The sequence below is a fragment of the Oncorhynchus mykiss genome, chromosome 6 (genome assembly GCF_013265735.2).
Source record: "Oncorhynchus mykiss isolate Arlee chromosome 6, USDA_OmykA_1.1, whole genome shotgun sequence".
Classification (NCBI taxonomy): domain Eukaryota; kingdom Metazoa; phylum Chordata; class Actinopteri; order Salmoniformes; family Salmonidae; genus Oncorhynchus; species Oncorhynchus mykiss.
Genome location: NC_048570.1, coordinates 14,859,181 through 14,879,068, shown reverse-complemented (window position 1 = coordinate 14,879,068; position 19,888 = coordinate 14,859,181). Strand labels below are relative to the sequence as shown.

Genomic DNA, 19,888 nt, shown 5'->3' with positions numbered 1-19,888 from the left:
GGAAGGCTACCCGACACGTTTGACCCAAGTTAAACAATTTAAAGGCAATGCTAACAAATACTAATTGAGTGTATGTAAACTTCTGACCCACTGGGAATGTGATGAAAGAAATAAAAGCTGAAATAAATTATTCTCTCTACTATTATTCTGACAATTCACATTCGTAAAATAAAGTGGTGATCCTAACTGACCTAAGACAGGGAATTTTTACTAGGATTGAATGTCAGGAATTGTGAAAAACTGAGTTTAAATGTACTTGGCTAAGGTGTATGTAAACTTCCGATTTCAACTGTACCTATGCGAGTCTGTGTTCTCAACTCTGACATACTTTTAAAAAACAAGTACAGAAAAAAGTTAAGGCTGAGCATGACCTCAGTGTTGCAATGTCAAAAACGGAGCCCAGAATAGACATGCTTGTTGAAAACTTCAACCAGACACACACCTCTCATTAGGACTGTGTGTGTGTGTGTGTTTCTGGTCTACATCTGTGTGATGTGATCAATCAGTTTATTCCAGTTCAGAATAAAATATGTATTGTATTTTACCAGCAACAGTTCCAACTTAGACTTTCTTTCAACAATAATTTATACAGTAAGATGTACAGTAGGCCTGATCCCTTTTTCATCTGTACTGTTACTTAGGGTTCACTATCAAAAACTGAGCCTGTGTTTGTGTTCTGTTATTCATCTGTGTGATGTGATCAATCTGTTTTTTACAGTTCAGAATGAAAATTATTAATTGTATTTTAACAGCAACAGTTCCAACCTAGACAGATATGTAAGAGTGTTTTTAAGAGGGGGAAATAAACATTAACAGATATTTATATGGATATTTAATTTCATTGTTATTTGTTTTTGTCTATATTGCATTTGTTTAAGGCATAAGGGCAATAAAATGTACCGATATGTATGTATAGTTGCATATTTTCCTAAGCTTAGGTCCCAGGTAAACACAGAATTTCTCATTTGGGTCCCAGGTTGAAAAAGTTTAAGAACCCCTGCACTAAACCTCTCTTCCTCTCTAAAAGTTTCACTTATTAAAAAGTTTTACTTGAACCCTTAATGGTTCCCAAGTAGACTACTAAGAAAAGCTCATCCATTGTTTAAAAATTGCCTTTTTCGATTAATTGAAAATTATACTTTTTTCAAAGTATCTCGCTGTTTCAAAACAAGAATTGCAAAGCTAGCTACAATTTCAATTTCATGCCCCTGAAAATATTGAACAAATATAACAACAAATATTATGGCTGAACTTGAATGTGCTGGTTGATAAAATACCTGTATTTATGGGAAAGATGTTTGAAAATTGTATTTTGTTCTTAAATGATATTGTAAATTGGAATGGTGGAGTTATGTCCTTCGTGGAGTTATCAGAATTGTACGGGAAGGTCTGCTCAATCCAAGAGTATAACCAATTGATTACCCCAAAAATGGAAGAGGCAGGTGGCAGTGGGAAGAGGTATGGAACTGGTCTGTCTGCCCAATATAAAGGATCAAAACTGGCAGAGGAATAAAAATAGTATGAATAGGAAAGTATACCAGTTTCATTTGAGGACCAGGATGTTGACAACATTGCCATATAGATTGCAAAATAGTCGGGAAGAGATTTTTGATACACCGATTCCAGAGTACAGGGTTTACGAGCTGATATATAAAACAACGCAAGATTCAAGACTTTGTGCTTTTCAGCTAAAAGTGTAATATAGAATTATTGCCACCAACAAAATGTTGAATATTTGGGGCATAAAATCATTGAAGTTCTGCAGATTTTGTTGTCAGGATACAGAATCAATGGAGCATTTATTTTGGTATTGCCCTCAGGTAGCCTGTTTCTGGTCTCAGGTTCAGGAATGGCTGAAAATACATAGCATTGATCTAGCAGGTGTTAATGTGAGTGTAGCAAAATGCTTGTGCTTCTAGTTCCGACTATGCAGTAAAATCTAACAACTAATCTAACAAATTAACAACAACTACCTTATACACACACAAATACACACAAATGTAAAGGGATGAATAAGAATATGTACATATGGATGAGCGATGGCGTGCGGCATAGGCAAGAAGCAGAAGATGGAGTAGAATACAGTATATACATATGAGATGAGTAATGTAGCATATGTAAACATTTTTAAAGTGCCGATATTTAAAGTGACTAGTGATACCTCTATGTAAAATGTATTAAAGTGGCGTTATTTGAAGTGGCTAGTGATACCTTTATTAAGTTTGTTTATTTAAGTGGCCAGAGATTTGAGTCTGTATGTTGGCAGCAGCCTCTCAATGTTAGTGATGGCTGTTTAACAGTCTGATGGCCTTGAGATAAAAGCTGTTTTTCAGTATCTTGGTCCCAACTATGACGCACATGTACTCACCTCACCTTCTGGATAATAGAGGGGTGAACAGGCAGTGGCTAGGGTGGTTGTTGTCCTTGATTATCTTTTTGGCCTTCCTGTGACATCGAGTGGTGTAGTCGTCCTGGAGGGTAGTTAGTTTGCCCCCGTTGGGCAGACCACACCACCATCTGGAGAGCCTTGCGGTTGAGGGCGGTGCAATTGCCGTACCAGGCGGTGATACAGCCCGACAGGATGCTCTCGATTGTGCATCTGTAAAAGTTTGTGAGTGTTTTAGATGACAAGCCAAATGTCTTCAGCCTCCTGAGGTTGAAGAGGCGCTGTTGCGCCTTCTTCACCACGCTGTCTGTGTGGGTGGACCATTTCAGTTTGTCCGTGATGTGTATGCCGAGGAACTTAAAACATTCCACCTGCTCCACTACTGTCCCGTCAATGTGGATGGGGAGGGTGCTCCTTCTGCTGTTTCCTGAAGTAAACGATCATCTCCTTTGTTTTGTTGACATTGAGTGAGAGGTTATTTTCCTGACACCACACTCCGGGCCCTCACCTCCTCCCTGTAGGCTGTCTCATCGTTGTTGGTAATCAGGCCTACCACTGTAGTGTCGTCTGCAATCTTGATGATTGAGTTGGAAGCGTGCATGGCCACTAAGTCATGGGTGACCAGGGAGTGCAGGACAGGGCTGAGAACGCACTCTTGTGGGGCCACAGTGTTGAGGATCAGTGGGGTGGAAATGTTGTTCCCTACATTCACCACCTGGGGGCGGTCAGTCAGAAAGTCCAGGACCCAGTTGCACAGGGCAGGGTTGAGACCCAGGGTCTTGAGCTTGATGACGAGTTTAGAGGGTACTATGGTGTTAAATGCTGAGCTGTAGTCAATGCACAGGTGATATGATCATGGATATGGTGGTGATATTGTCCATGACTAGTCTCTCAAAGCACTTAATGATGACAGAAGTGAGTGCAATGGGGCGATAGTCATTTAGTTCAGTTACCTTAGCTTTCTTGGGGACAGGAACAATGGTGATAATTTTGAAGCATGTAAGGACAAGACTGGGATAGGGATTGGTTGAATATGTTCGTAAACACACCAGCCAACTGGTCTGCGCATGCTCTGAGGAAGCGGCTAGGTATGCCGCCTGGGCCGTCAGCCTTGCAACGGTTAACACGTTTAAGAGTTTTACTCATGTTGGCCACGGTGAAGGAGAGCCCACAGGTTTTAGTAGCGGGCCGTGTCAGTGGCACTGTATTGTCCTCAAAACGAGCAAAGACGTCGGTGTCAGCGACGGGCTGGTTTTCTTTTTGTAATCTGTGATTGACTATAGACCCTGCCGCATACGCCTCGTGTTTGAGACGTTGAATTGAATTGCGACTCTACTTTGTCTCTATACTGACGCGTTGCTTGTTTGATTGCCTTGCGGAGGGAATAGCTGCACTGTTTGTATTCAATCGTGTTTCCGGTCACCTTGCCATGAGTAAAAGCGGTGGTTAGCGCTTTCAGTTTCGCACAAACGCTGCCATCAATCCATGGTTTTTGGTTAGGGAAGGTTTTAATGGTCACAGAGAGAACGACATCTCTGATGCACTTCCTAATAAACTCGCTCACCGAGTCAGCGTATAACAGAACTGATGTTGCAGGCGAAAGCCTGAGAAAAATCCAATCCGGAAGTGCCTCATGTTTTGAAAGCCCTGCGTTCCAATGCGTCCCTATTGAGCAGTGAATGGGCTATCAACCAGATTACTCTTTCTCCGTATTCCCGAAGGTGTCTACAGCATTTTGACGTAGTTTTACGCATTTATGTTGAAGAATACACGTAAGCGGCTACATTGCGCAAGTGGTCAATAGATGCTCCCAGAGAGATTGTCGCGTAAAATACAGAGGTAGCCATTACTCCAATCGGTCCTACTGAAAAACTCATTGTCCCGATGGATATATTATCAAATAGATATTTTAAAAACACCTTGAGGATTGATTATAAACAACGTTTGCCATGTTTCTGTCGATATTATGGAGCTAATTTTGAATATTTTTAGCCGTTTTCGTGACTGCAATTTCCGGGCGACTTCTCAGCCAAACGTGAAGAACAAACGGAGCTATTTCGCCTACAAAAATAATATTTTTGGAAAAAAGGAACATTTGCTATCTAACTGGGAGTCTCGTGAGTGAAAACATCCGAAGCTCATCAAAGGTAAACGATTTAAATTGATTGCTTTTCTGATTTCCGTGACCAAGTTACCTGCTGCTAGCTGGACAAAATGCTATGCTAGGCTATCGATAAACTTACACAAATGCTTGTCTAGCTTTGGCTGTAAAGCATATTTTGAAAATCTGAGATGACAGGGTGATTAACAAAAGGCTAAGTAGTGTCTCAATATATTTCATCTGTGATTTTCATGAATAGGAATATTTTCTAGGAATATTTATGTCCATTGCGTTATGCTAATTAGTGTCAGGCGATGATTACGCTCCCTCATGCGGGATGGGGAGTCATCAAATCTGTCGTTCTGCCCCTGAACAGGCAGTTAACCCACTGTTCCTAGGCCGTCATTGAAAATAAGAATTTGTTCTTAACTGACTTACCTAGTAAAATAAAGGTAAAATAAATAAAAAATATCCCAGTCCACGCAATCTTGAAGTGTGGAATCCGAATGGTCAGCATGGTCCGAATGACCAGCATGGTCAGCATGGTCCGAATGACCAGCATTGTATGGACCTGAGCATGGGTCTTTCCTGTTTTAGTTTCTGTCTATAGGCTGGGAGCAAAAAAATGGGGGGGATTGTGGGAGGGTTCTCAGATGGTTGAGGGACATCTATTGGGGATCTTGGAGGGTTCAGGTCCCCGTGTTTTTGGCCTGGTGGGAGATCTGTCGATGTGCCCTTGGGCAGGGCATTGACCCTGGATATTTTGGGGTGTCGCTCTGAATGGGAGTCTGTTGGATGACTGGTGTGGTGTAGTTGTTGAGTGGCTTCACTGCAAGTATATTGTATGTTTTGGATATAAAAAAAAAATAAGGTAATTTTTTTTTTTAAATAAATAAAGGCATTGTTTCTTGCATATGCTGGACATCATTCACAAGTGATAATATATAAGTGATAGGCTAATATTGTCACCCATCACTAAATACTAAATAATATATGTGTGACATTTGTTTTGAATTTGAATGGACCATTATCAGTCACCTGTCTCGAAACAGAGGCAGCGTGAAAATATACATGCACTTAAAAAGTGAATGGAGGGCGCTTTTCCCGTGGTTCATTTTCATGACAGCCAGGTAGGCTATACTCCTGTTGTAAAGATAAGCAATGTGTGTTAATATTAGAAAAGTTGAGAAATAAAAATATAGCAGGCCAAGCCTATAGAAAGCTGATGGGATCCTCCTCTTTTTAGTATTGGCCATCACTCTTGCAATTGCATAGCCTACAGAATGTTGCGCAACATGAGCTCAATGGGCTCTCATGAAGTGTTTGATTAGATTTTCGATTACATTTGCATTGACATCAGAGTAATTAGAGGGACAATAGAGTGCTCAGTACCAGGCAGTTAGCAAGTTTGGTTGGCTACTAATGACCATCAGTAGCATCAGAGCTTGGAGAAGCCCAATCACCGTGACTAAAAGGTCAGGTGGAATTTGACTGCCTTCATGACTCACAACTCGTGATCTTCGGTGTGGTGGTAATATGGTCACCGCAACAGCCCTACCCAGGGAGATGAACTAGTTTTTGGGGACATAAATGCCATAACTGGACAAGACCCTGACACTCTCAGCACACAGGGGGACAATCACCTACCTGGAGGTGACACCATTCCCTCCCAGATATGCCCCCCTAGACAACTATGTCAAAACAACCAACAAAAATGGGTCACAACTCTTGCAGTTCTGTCACACACTGGGTCTGTACATAGTCAATGGTAGGCTTCGAGGGGACTCCTATGGTAAGTACACCTACAGCTCATCCCCAGGCAGTAGTACTGTAGGTTACTTTATCACCGACCTCAACCCAGAGTCTCTCAGAGCGTTCACAGTCAGCCAACCAACACCGCTATCTGATTTATACCACAGCAAAATCACAATCTACTTGAAAAGAGCAATGCACAACCATGAGATATCGAGGCCGAACAAACTGGGCAGTGTAGTGTAGAGACCTACCAAAAAACTATTGTCCAACAACAAATTGACCAACAATCCAATCCCTCCTAGACAACCTCCAGGACAAAATGTTTCCCTGCAATAGCAAAGGTGTAATCTTAGCAGTAGGAAACCTGAACATAGTATTTGACCTAACAGCTAACATATTGCTAATCAAACAATTATTTTTTATTAGTCACATACACAGCGTTGCAGATGTAATTGCAGGGTACAATTGTAATGGCTTTCTTTAGGTGAAGGAGAGGCGGACCAAAATGCAGCGTGGTGGTTATTCATGTTCTTTAATTTATAAAGACACTACACATGAAATAACTAACAAAAACAACAAACGTGAGAAAACCTAAAACAGTCCTATCTGGTGCAAACACAAAGACAGGAACAATCACCCACAAACACACAGTGAAACCCAGGCTACCTAAGTATGATTCTCAATCAGAGACAACTAATGACACCTGCCTCTGATTGAGAACCATACTAGGCTGAAACATAGAAATACCCCAAAACATAGAAAAACAAACATAGACTGCCCACCCAACTCACGCCCTGACCATACTAAATAAATACAAAACAAAGGAAATAAAGGTCAGAACGTGACAGTACCCCCCCCCCCCCCAAACATGCGGACTCCGGCCGCAAAACCTTAACCTATAGGGGAGGGTCTGGGTGGGCGTCTGTCCGCGGTGGCGGCTCTAGTGCTGGACGTGGCCCCCACTTCACCATAGTCTTAGTCTGACTTATTGTCCGCTTCCGTGGCCTCCTAACCATGGCGACCCTTCTCAATGGACAGAGGGGCAGCTCGGGACAGAGGGGCGGCAGCTCGGGACAGAGGGGCGGCAGCTCGGGACAGAGGGGCGGCAGCTCGGGACAGAGGGGCTTTGGCGCCTCTGGGCTGAGGGGCTCTGGCGCCTCTGAGCTGAGGTGCGGCACTGGCGGCCCCTGGCTGACTGGCTGACTGGCGGCCCCTGGCTGACTGGTGGCACTGGCGGCCCCTGGCTGACTGGCGGCACTGGCGGCCCCTGGCTGACTGGCGGCACTGGCGGCCCCTGGCTGACTGGCGGCACTGGCGGCCCCTGGCTGACTGGCGGCACTGGCGGCCCCTGGCTGACTGGCGGCCCCTGGCTGACTGGCGGCACTGGCGGCCCCTGGCTGACTGGCGGCACTGGCGGCCCATGGCTGACTGGCGGCACTGGCGGCCCCTGGCTGACTGGCGGCCCCTGGCTGACTGGCGGCCCCTGGCGGCCCCTGGCTGACTGGCGGCACTGGCGGCCCCTGGCTGACTGGCGGCACTGGCGGCCCCTGGCTGACTGGCGGCTCCTTGCAGACTGGCGGCACTGGCGGCGCTGGGCAGACGGGCGGCACTGGCGGCGCTGGGCAGACGGGCGGCACTGGCGGCGCTGGCGGCGCTGGGCAGACGGGCGGCTCAGGCGGCGCTGGGCAGACGGGCGGCTCAGGCGGCGCTGGGCAGACGGGCGGCTCAGGCGGCGCTGGGCAGACGGGTGGCTCAGGCGGCGCTGGGCAGACGGGTGGCTCAGGCGGCGCTGGACAGACGGGTGGCTCAGGCGGCGCTGGGCAGACGGGTAGCTCAGATGGCGCTGGGCAGACGGGTAGCTCAGATGGCGCTGGGCAGACGGGAAGCTCCGGCAACGCTGGAGAGGAAGGCTCTGGCAGCGCTGGACTGAGTAGCTCTGGTGCCTCTGAAATGAGGGGCGGGAGCTCTGGTAACGCCGAACAGGCGGGAGACTCCGGCTGCGCTGGAGAGGAGGAAGGCTCTGGCAGCGCTGGAGAGGCGGGAGACTCCGACAGCGCTGAAGAGGAGGAAGGCTCCGGCAGCGCTGGACAGGCGGGAGCCCCTGTAAGGATGAGCCTGGTGCGGGGGGCTGCCACCGGAGGGCTGGTGCGTGGAGGTGGTGACGGATAGACCGGACCGTGCAGGCTGGAGCTCTTGAGCACCGAGCCTGCCCAACCTTACCCGGTTGAATGGTCCCGGTCGCCCTGCCAGTGCGGCGAGGTGGAATAGCCCGCACTGGGCTATGCAGGCGAACCAGGGACACCGTGCACAAGGCTGGTGCCATGTAAGCCGGCCCAAGGAGACGCACTGGAGACCAGATGCGTAGAGCCGGCTTCATGGCACTTGGCTCGATGCCCACTCCAGCCCGGCCGATACGCAGAGCTGGAATGTACCGCACCGGGCTATGCACCCGCACAGGGGACACCGTGCGCTTCACAGCATAACACGGTGCCTGCCCGGTCTCTCCAGCCCCCCGGTAAACACAGGAAGTTGGCGCAGGTCTCCTACCTGGCTTCGCCACACTTCCTGTGTGCCCCCCCCAATACATTTTTGGGGCTGACTCTCGGGCTTCCATCCACGCCGCCGTGCTGCCTCCTCATACCAGCGCCTCTCCGCCTTCGCCGCCTCCAGCTCTTCTTTGGGGCGGCGATATTCTCCAGGCTGTGCCCAGGGTCCTTTACCATCCAACTCATCCTCCCATGTCCAGTACTCCTCGCGCTGCTCCTGCTGCCTTTCATCACGCCGCTTGGTCCTGTTGTGGTGAGTGATTCTGTAAGGGTTTTCTTTAGGTGAAGGAGAGGCGGACCAAAATGCGGCGTGGTGGTTATTCATGTTTTTAATAAAGACGACTATACATGAACAGACAAAACAAGAAAAGTGAAAACCTAAACAGTCCTATCTGGTGCAAACACAGAGACAGGAACAATCACCCACAAACACACAGTGAAACCCAGGCTACCTAAGTATGATTCTCAATCAGAGACAACTACTGACACCTGCCTCTGATTGAGAACCATACTAGGCCGAAACATAGAAATACCCAAAACCTAGAAAAACAAACATAGACTGCCCACCCAACTCACACCCTGACCATACTAAATAAATACAAAACAAAGGAAATAAAGGTCAGAACGTGACAACAATGAAATGTTTAAGTTCTGAACACCAACATTGCAGTGAATGAAGTGAATGAAACAACAATAACCAGGGTAGAATGTCCTCGAGGGAATGTCTATAGGGGGAGCAGCAGAGGGGGAAGTGAGAAGTAAATTAAACTATAAAAAGAATAATAAATACATATTTACAACTGTAACAATGATAAATGTCCATTTGGGGGTGGGGGCAGGGTAAATTACATCTCAAGGATGATCAATGGAAATTGGATGCACCTGAGCTCAATTTGGAGTGACATAGCAAAGGGGTGTGAATACTTATGTAAAATAGTTATTTCTGTATTCAATACCTTCGTAAAAATATAAAAAAACATGCTGTTGTCTCATTCTCATTAGGGCTATTGTGTGAAATCCACTCAGTAACATAACAAAATGTGGAATAAGTCAAGGGATATGAATACTTTCTGAAGGCACTGTTTGTGGTCTGTCGTACGATATTTACTGTAGGTAAGAAACCAATTTGACATTTGCTCAGGACATTGTTTTCACTGAAGAAATGTTGGAGTCTGCTATTGATGATACTGCAGAGGATTTTTCTGAGCTTACTGTTGATGCAGATTCCACGGTAGTTATTGTGGTCAAATTTAGCTCTACTTTTGTGAATTAGGATGATCAGACCTTGCTTCCAAATACTGGGGAAGATGCCAGTCCGTTGAAGACTAAGAATAGCCCATTTGAATTTGTGGTCTGTATATTTTATTATTTAGTTTAGTATACCATCAACACCACAGGCCTTTTTGGGTTGGAGGGTCTGTATTTTGTCCTGTAGCTCATCCAATGTAATTGGAGAATCCAGCTGGTTCTGGTAGTCTTTAAATATCTTATTCTAAGTTTGGCAAATGATCACGTACTGTATATGTGTTTGCGCCTGGTTCTTTGTTATATGGTCAAAAAGGTTGGAGAAGTGGTTTATTGCAAAAATGTCTAAAAACATGTTCTCACTTTGCCATTATGGTGTATTGGGTGTAGATGAGTGAAAAAAAAGTTGTAACACAACACAATGTGCAATAAGTCAAGGGGTATGAATACTTTCTGAAGGCACTGCCACTGCCGTGGGGTGAGACAAGGATGCACCTTGAGCCCAACCCTCTTCAATATGTATATATTAATGAATTGGCGAGGGCACTAGAACAGTCTGCAGCACCCGGCCTCAACTTACTAGACTCTGAAGTCAAATGTTTACTGTTTGCAGATGATTTGCTTCTGTCCCCAACCAAGGAGGGCCTACAGCAGGGATCATCAACAAGATTCAGCCGAGGGGGGGGGGGGGTCATTTTGATCTTGAGCGGATGGTCGGAACGTTATTACAAATAATTTGTAGTCTAACAATTGACCACAAGAAGCCCAAACAGATATATCTGACTAAAACATAATCATTTCAAACCTTGCTTACATTTGTATACGGTCACTCTTTTATGTGCGGCAATACTTAAATTAAATCACTTGGAGCTGATTTGCTGGGTTGGGGAACTCTGGCCTACAGCATCACCTAGATCTTCTGCACAGATTCTGTCAGACTTGGGCCCTGACAGTAAATCTCACTAAGTCAAAAAATAAAGGTGTTCCAAAAAATGTCCAGTTGCCAGGACAATTCTATCTAGACACCTTTGCCCTAGAGCACACAAAGAATTATACCTACCTCGGCCTAAACATAAACACCATAGGTAACTTCCACAAGGCTGTGAACAATCTAAGAGACAAGGAAAGAAGTGCCTTTCATACCATCAAAAGGAACATAAAACTCAACACCCCAATTAGGATCTGACTAAAAATACTTAAATCAGTTATAGTACCCATTGCTCTCTATGGTTCTGAGGTCTGTGGAGCACTCACCAACCAAGAATTCACAACATGGGAAAATGATCCTTCATGTACAACGCAAAACATCAAACAATGCATGCACAGAGCAGAATTAGGACTGTACCCGCTAAATATTAAAATCAATAAATAACTGTTAAATTCTACACCCACAAAGCCCCCACCTACAGAGATGAACCTAGAGAAGAGTCCCCTCAGCCAGCTGGTTCTGGGGCTCTGTTCAGAAACACAAACAGACCCCACAGAACCCCACAATTAGACCCCCCCCCCCCCCCCCCCCCTAAAAAATAAATAAAAAATAACCATTTGACACACTGGAAAGAATCAAACAAAAAACTGAGCAAACTGGAATAGTATCTGGCCCTAAACAGAGAATACACAGTAGCAGAATACCTGACCACTGTGACTGACCCAAAATTAAGTAAATCCTTGACTATGTAGACTCTGTGAGAGAGAGAGCCAGGTATGCCTATGTGCCCACTGCCCAAATAAATGAGGTGGAAACTGAGCTACACTTCCTTACCTATTGCCAAAGTTATGACCATATCACAGACACATATTTCCCACAGTTTACACAGATCCACAAAGAATGTGAAAACAAATCAAACATTGATAAACCCCCATATCGGTTAGGATAAATACCACAATGTGCAGTCCCAGCAGTGAGATTTGTGACCCATCGCCATGAAAACAGGGCAACCAGTGGAGCACAAACAACATTGTAAATACAACCAATATTTATCTGTGTACTTATCTTCCCCTACTATTCGTACTACAACTATGTGCACAATGTTAAAAACAGTGTACAAAGCTGATAACAATACATTTGAAATATATTTATGTCTTTGAAACCTTTATGAGTGCAATGTTAACTGTATATTTTTTATGTTTTTTATGTGCTTTTTTGTTTCTTCTCACTTTTGTTAATTTCACTTGCTTTAAAGCCACTTTGAATTGAGAGAGAGAACTTTGGGTGGGTGTTATTGGGATGATGATGTGTCCCACCCTGGCCAGACATGAGCCACTCTACTGTCTGGCTTTTTCAGCTACTCAAGGGATCAGGGAGGAAAGAAAAAAGAAAAAAAAAGAGCAAAAAGAAAAAAAAGAAGAAATTAATTAATTAATAGAAGTCAATTCCCAGAAATCCCCAATAGTCTTTGTGGCCTGGACGTGGGTAACTCTCTCCTCTCACTTGGGCGGCTAGTGATGATGTTATTGAGTGATGATGTCATTGTTGAGTCTCTGGGGAAAGAGGGCTAGGGAGTAGACCTAAGACGAGGAGCACGGGCACAACAACCCACAGATAAGTGGACTGCATCGTAAAAGTGGAAAGTTACTTCCTTTTTTCGTGCCCTCAATCTAAACATACACGTGCACGCGTGTACACATACACAGTCCTTACTCTGCAAGGAGGTGCTGCCGCTCCTGCCGGAGGGTCTGATTCTTCTCCTGCAGCCGTCTGTTCTCTGCCTCCAGGTCAGCGCTGTGCTCCAGAGTGTGGGCTATCATCTCCCTGTTGAGATCCACAGGGGCAGGGTGCAGCTCCACTGCACCCATGTTCACCTACACATAGAGAGTTGGTTGGGAAAGTAGAGGGAGAGAGTGAAACAGACAGAAACAGACAGAGAGGTGGTTGGGAAAGTAGAGGGAGAGAGAGAAACAGACAGAAATAAAGAGGGGAACAAGATTAAGTGAAGTTCTCTTCTTGAGTGTGTGCCTGTGTGTTTATGCAGTGTTAGTAGGTGTGTGGTGTGTGTGAGGAAACAATATCAGTGTGGGATTCACTACTATCGCTTTAGAAACCACTACAGAACAAGCACCCAGCTCTCTACCCACCCAAACGGGCATTCAGCAGCAAGGAAGCAGCCTCTCAGCACAAGAGGAACTCAAAGTTGTTTATCAGAATGGAGTGCTTTAGAGGAGATACTAGACTTTCAGGATCTAGGCCTCGGTGGCTTGAAGACAAGACTTAAAGTTCCAAAGCTCCCTCTCTCTCACTTCATCTCACTTACTCCTTGGTGAGAGGGAGTGATGTAGGGAAAGAGAGGAGAAAGGCAAGAAGGAGGTGAGACTGAATAGGGAAAATAAATGCTCCAAGCTTTTTCTCGTCTCCTCTCTTGTCCCCCTCACCATCCCCACTCCTTCTAAACAAGGTATAACAGTCAACTTAATTCATCGGTCCAGACACATCTAGCTACAGTACTGTACCTCCTAGGGGCTCTTGACTGACGTGTCATTATGGGGCGTCCCACAATCGTCATTCTCTGTTTTTATACACTAATAACACAGGAATGCCTGTACATGCACACAGTGAACATCCATTGATCTGAGCACATAGACAGAGAGCTGTCAAATATAGGGGGCCTTTCAAAAAGGATAAGAAAATAAGTCATCAAATGGTGCCAAGGTGAGGTCATCAAACAGAGACAGGGTGGGAGTTGGTTTACTGCATTTCCCTCTCTTTCTGTAACATGTTGAACACACTTCTAAGCTTCACTCTCTCAGGTAATGAGGTAGCCCGCTGTGTGTCTGCTGTTGTTTCCTGAAGGAGACAGACTGGTGGTACAGTGAATGTTCCTTATAAACCTGTCAGCTTGAGGGGGGCTGTCTCTGCTTCTGGCTAGCCGTCTCCCATCTTTCACCCTCAATGGTCACTTGTCTGGGCATATCTACTAGCCTATAAGCATCCAAAAAAGCACCTTTAAAATCTGTATGGCAAAGTGACCTGTGACGGTCCTTACTAGTGCATGTAGCTATAACAAAGTGGAAATGTAGCTACAGTAGTAACTAAATCACATCAATTGAGTTATGCTAGCTAATATGTTGTCAATGATTGTGATGTTGTTGAGGTCATGGTGGCTGGAGTAGCTAACTGAATGATATAACGCACAGCTCCACCCTCTCTCTCAGTCACTCTTTCCTTCTCTATGAAGTGGTCTATATACCGGATGGCGCTAGCTGGATGAATTAGCTAGCTAGCTATGTTAGCTAGTTAGGCCATGGCTAGTAGTACCTTTTATTGGTTTCTCGCAGTCATAGACTGAATTGTACATATACTTACAATTATAAAATCAATCATAAATAATGAACAAATGGTAAAATCCTAAACTAGCAAAACACCTGAGTAGTCAGGGTTTGAGTGAGGCCAGGGTGCCAGGGACAGCATATTCCAGAACTGGTTAGATGAAGATGAAGATGGACGGTAGGTCTGCTGTGGTTACAGAGAAGTGCTTAATGCGCTTGAGGAGGAACTGCTTCCTGCTGGTGCTTGTGGTCATGGTGTCAACCTGGCTGCTCCAGCGCAGGTCCTGCTGGACAGAAACCCAGCACCCTGAACTTTGATGTCTATGACAGGGGGACACCATTGATGAAGAGGGGGTGGTGCAGGCTGGGTTTTCAGAGAAGATGACATGCATCACTACACATTTATTCTCATTGAGAAGCATGTCATTGGTAGCGGTCCAGGTGCTGAGATCATCCAGTTCCCTCTGCATTGATGATGGTTGCTGCAGTTTCGTGGTTTCAAGCAGATTCATGTCATATTTCGACACGGTTGGCAGCTTCATGTGAAGCATCATTGATGAGGGCAAGGAAAATGACAGGGTCAAGGAAGGTCAGAGATTAGAAGGTCAGCTAGCAATAATGCAACAAGGATGCATCCACCAGATGCGGAAGCAATTGAGCCTAGGGATGAGGTTACGGTTAACGATAGGTAGCTAACAGGCTAATATTTAATTAGCTAGCTAGCTAGATAGATAGATTCCCAATATTTCTGTCATGTACTGTCATGTTGTGTCTTGTCTCTGTCCTTTCCCTTCACCCTGTCTCCCTCTGCTGGTCGTTGTTAGGTTACCTTTTCTCCCCCGCTTTCCCCCAGCTGTTCCTTGTCTCCTCTGACTACCCATTCACCCCGTTTCCCACCTGTTCCCTTTTTCCCTCTGATTAGGTCCCTATATCTCTCTCTGTTTCTGTTCCTGTCCTTGTCGGATTCTTGTTTGTTGTGTTTCATGCCTGAGCCAGACTATCGTCATGTTTGCTGTAACCTTGTCCTGTCCTGTCGGAATCTGCCGGTCTATCTGAGCCTACCTATGTTTGGTTATTAAAGAAGCTCTGTTTAAGTTAGTTCGCTTTTGGGTCCTCATTCACTCACCATAACAGAAGAATCCGACCAAGAATGGACCCAGCGACTTCGGATCCTCTCCACTCAGCCGTCGGGATCCAGGGAGCGATGCTAGGCAGACACGAGCAGGAAGTGTCTGCTGCTCGACATGCCGTTGAGACCCTGGCCACCCAAGTCTCCAACCTCACAGAACAGGTTCACCATCTCCGCCTCGATCCACCGGCCACTTCCAGGGCTTTCGAATCTCCGGAGCCCAGAATCAATAACCCGCCGTGTTACTCTGGGGAGCCCACTGAATGCCGCTCGTTCCTCACCCAGTGTGATATTGTGTTTTCTCTCCAGCCCAACACTTACTCCAGGAGCACTGCTCGTGTCGCCTACGTCATATCTCTCCTTATTGGACGGGCTCGTGAGTGGGGCACGGCAATCTGGGAGGCAAGGGCTGAGTGTACTAACCAGTATCAGGACTTTAAGGAGGAGATGATACGGGTTTTTGATCGATCTGTTTTTGGGGAGGAGGCTTCCAGGGCCCTGTCTTCCCTATGTCAAGGCAATCGATCCATAACAGACTACTCTATTGAGTTTCGCACTCTTGCTGTCTCCAGTGGCTGGAACGAGCCGGCCTTGCTCGCTCGTCTTCTGGAGGGTTTCCGCGCAGAGGTAAAGGATGAGATTCTCTCCCGGGAGGTTCCTTCCAGCGTGGATTCCTTGATTGAACTCGCTATTCGCATTGAGCGACGGGTTGATCTTCGTCACCGAGCTCGTGGAAAGGAGCTCGCGCTCTCCGTCGCCTCCCTCTCCGCATCACTACCATCTTCCTCTGCCGGCTCGGGTGCTGAGCCCATGCAGCTGGGAGGTATCCGCATCTCGACTAAGGAGAGGGAACGGAGAATCACCAACCGCCTCTGTCTCTATTGCGGTTCCGCTGGTCATTTTGTCACTTCATGTCCAGTAAAAGGCCAGAGCTCGTCAGTAAGCGGAGGGCTACTGGTGAGCGCTACTACTCCTGTCTCTCCTTCAAGATCCTGCACTACCTTGTCGGTCCATCTACGCTGGACCGGTTCGTCAGCTTCCTGCAGTGCCTTAATAGACTCTGGGGCGGAGGGCTGTTTTATGGACGAGACCTGGGCTCGGGAACATGACATTCCTCTCAGACAGTTAAAGGAGCCCACGGCCTTGTTCGCCCTGGATGGTAGTCCTCTCCCCAGGATTCAGCGTGAGACGCTACCTTTAACCCTCACTGTTTCTGGTAATCATAGTGAAACCATTTCTTTTTTAATTTTTCGTTCACCTTTTACACCTGTTGTTTTGGGCCATCCCTGGCTAGTTTGTCATAATCCTTCCATTAATTGGTCTAGTAATTCTATCCTCTCCTGGAACGTCTCTTGTCATGTGAAATGTTTAATGTCTGCTATCCCTCCTGTTTCCTCTGTCTCTTCTTCACAGGAGGAGCCTGGTGATTTGACAGGGGTGCCGGAGGAATATCACGATCTGCGCACGGTGTTCAGTCGGTCCAGGGCCACCTCTCTTCCTCCACACCGGTCGTATGATTGTAGTATTGATCTCCTTCCGGGTACCACCCCCCCCCCCCGGGGTAGACTATACTCTCTGTCGGCTCCCGAACGTAAGGCTCTCGAAGATTATTTGTCTGTAGCTCTTGACGCCGGTACCATAGTCCCCTCCTCCTCTCCCGCCGGAGCGGGGGTTTTTTTTGTCAAGAAGAAGGACGGGTCTCTGCGCCCCTGCATAGATTATCGAGGGCTGAATGACATAACAGTGAAGAATCGTTATCCGCTTCCTCTTATGTCTTCAGCCTTCGAGATCCTGCAGGGAGCCAGGTTTTTCACTAAGTTGGACCTTCGTAACGCTTACCATCTCGTGCGCATCAGGGAGGGGGACGAGTGGAAGACGGCGTTTAACACTCCGTTAGGGCACTTTGAATACCGGGTTCTTCCTTTCGGCCTCGCTAACGCTCCAGCTGTCTTTCAGGCATTAGTCAATGATGTCCTGAGAGACATGCTGAACATCTTTGTTTTCGTTTACCTTGACGATATCCTGATTTTTTCACCGTCACTCCAGATTCATGTTCAGCACGTTCGACGTGTCCTCCAGCGCCTTTTAGAGAATTGTCTTTTTGTGAAGGCTGAGAAGTGCACTTTTCATGCCTCCTCCGTCACATTTCTCGGTTCTGTTATTTCCGCTGAAGGCATTAAGATGGATCCCGCTAAGGTCCAAGCTGTCATTGATTGGCCCGTCCCTAAGTCACGCGTCGAGCTGCAGCGCTTTCTCGGCTTCGCGAACTTCTATCGTCGTTTCATCCGTAATTTCGGTCAGGTGGCAGCTCCTCTCACAGCCCTTACTTCTGTCAAGACGTGCTTTAAGTGGTCCGTTTCCGCCCAGGGAGCTTTTGATCTCCTCAAGAATCGTTTTACATCCGCTCCTATCCTTGTTACACCTGACGTCTCTAGACAGTTCGTTGTCGAGGTTGACGCGTCAGAGGTGGGCGTGGGAGCCATCCTTTCTCAGCGCTCCCTCTCTGACGACAAGGTCCACCCATGCGCGTATTTTTCTCATCGCCTGTCGCCGTCGGAACGTAACTATGATGTGGGTAACCGCGAACTGCTCGCCATCCGGTTAGCCCTAGGCGAATGGCGACAGTGGTTGGAGGGGGCGACCGTTCCTTTTGTCGTTTGGACTGACCATAGGAACCTTGAGTACATCCGTTCTGCCAAACGACTTAATGCGCGTCAGGCGCGTTGGGCGCTGTTTTTCGCTCGTTTCGAGTTCGTGATTTCTTATCGTCCGGGCTCTAAGAACACCAAGCCTGATGCTTTGTCTCGTCTCTTCAGTTCTTCAGTAGCCTCCACTGACCCCGAGGGGATTCTCCCTGAGGGGCGTGTTGTCGGGTTGACTGTCTGGGGAATTGAGAGGCAGGTAAAACAAGCGCTCACTCACACTCCGTCGCCGCGCGCTTGTCCTAGGAACCTTCTTTTCGTTCCCGTTCCTACTCGTCTGGCCGTTCTTCAGTGGGCTCACTCTGCCAAGTTAGCCGGCCACCCTGGCGTTCGGGGTACGCTTGCTTCCATTCGCCAGCGTTTTTGGTGGCCCACCCGGGAGCATGACACGCGTCGTTTCGTGGCTGCTTGTTCGGTCTGCGCGCAGACTAAGTCCGGTAACTCTCCTCCTGCCGGCCGTCTCAGGCCGCTTCCTATTCCCTCTCGACCGTGGTCTCACATCGCCTTAGATTTTGTCACCGGACTGCCTTCGTCAGCGGGGAAGACTGTTATTCTTACGGTTGTCGATAGGTTCTCTAAGGCGGCTCATTTCATTCCCCTTGCTAAGCTTCCTTCTGCTAAAGAGACGGCACAAATCATCATCGAGAATGTTTTCAGAATTCATGGCCTTCCGTCAGACGTCGTTTCGGACAGAGGTCCGCAATTCACGTCTCAATTTTGGAGGGAGTTTTGCCGTTTGATTGGGGCTTCCGTCAGTCTCTCTTCCGGCTTTCACCCCCAGTCTAACGGTCAAGCAGAACGGGCCAATCAGACTATTGGTCGCATCTTACGCAGTCTTTCTTTTCGTAACCCTGCGTCTTGGTCAGAACAGCTCCCCTGGGCAGAATACGCCCACAACTCGCTTCCTTCGTCTGCGACCGGGCTATCTCCTTTTCAGAGTAGCCTCGGGTACCAGCCTCCGCTGTTCTCATCTCAGTTCGCCGAGTCCAGCGTCCCCTCCGCTCAGGCTTTTGTCCAACGTTGCGAGCGCACCTGGAAGAGGGTCAGGTCTGCACTTTGCCGTTATAGGACGCAGACTGTGAGGGCTGCTAATAAGCGTAGAACTAAGAGTCCTAGATATTGTCGCGGTCAGAGAGTTTGGCTCTCCACTCAGAACCTTCCCCTTAAGACGGCTTCTCGCAAGTTGACCCCGCGGTTCATTGGTCCGTTCCGTATTTCTCGGGTCATTAATCCTGTCGCAGTTCGACTTCTTCTTCCGCGATACCTTCGTCGCGTCCACCCGGTCTTCCATGTCTCCTGCATCAAGCCCGTCCTTCGCGCCCCCGCTCGTCTTCCCCCCCCCCCCCCCCATCCTTGTCGAGGGCGCACCCATCTACAGGGTCCGTAGAATTTTGGACATGCGTCCTCGGGGCCGTGGTCACCAGTACCTCGTAGATTGGGAGGGGTACGGTCCTGAGGAGAGGAGTTGGGTTCCCTCTCGGGACGTGCTGGACCGTGCGCTGATCGAGGATTTCCTCCGTTGCCGCCAGGTTTCCTCCTCGAGTGCGCCAGGAGGCGCTCGGTGAGTGGGGGGGTACTGTCATGTACTGTCATGTTGTGTCTTGTCTCTGTCCTTTCCCTTCACCCTGTCTCCCTCTGCTGGTCGTTGTTAGGTTACCTTTTCTCCCCCGCTTTCCCCCAGCTGTTCCTTGTCTCCTCTGACTACCCATTCACCCCGTTTCCCACCTGTTCCCTTTTTCCCTCTGATTAGGTCCCTATATC

At 47.4% G+C, this 19,888-nt stretch overlaps 1 pseudogene; it reads right to left on the bottom strand.

The window, feature by feature from the left end:
- The window catches only part of LOC110525103, a 54,033-nt pseudogene that overhangs the window by 11,107 nt on the left and 23,038 nt on the right, over positions 1-19,888 (bottom strand).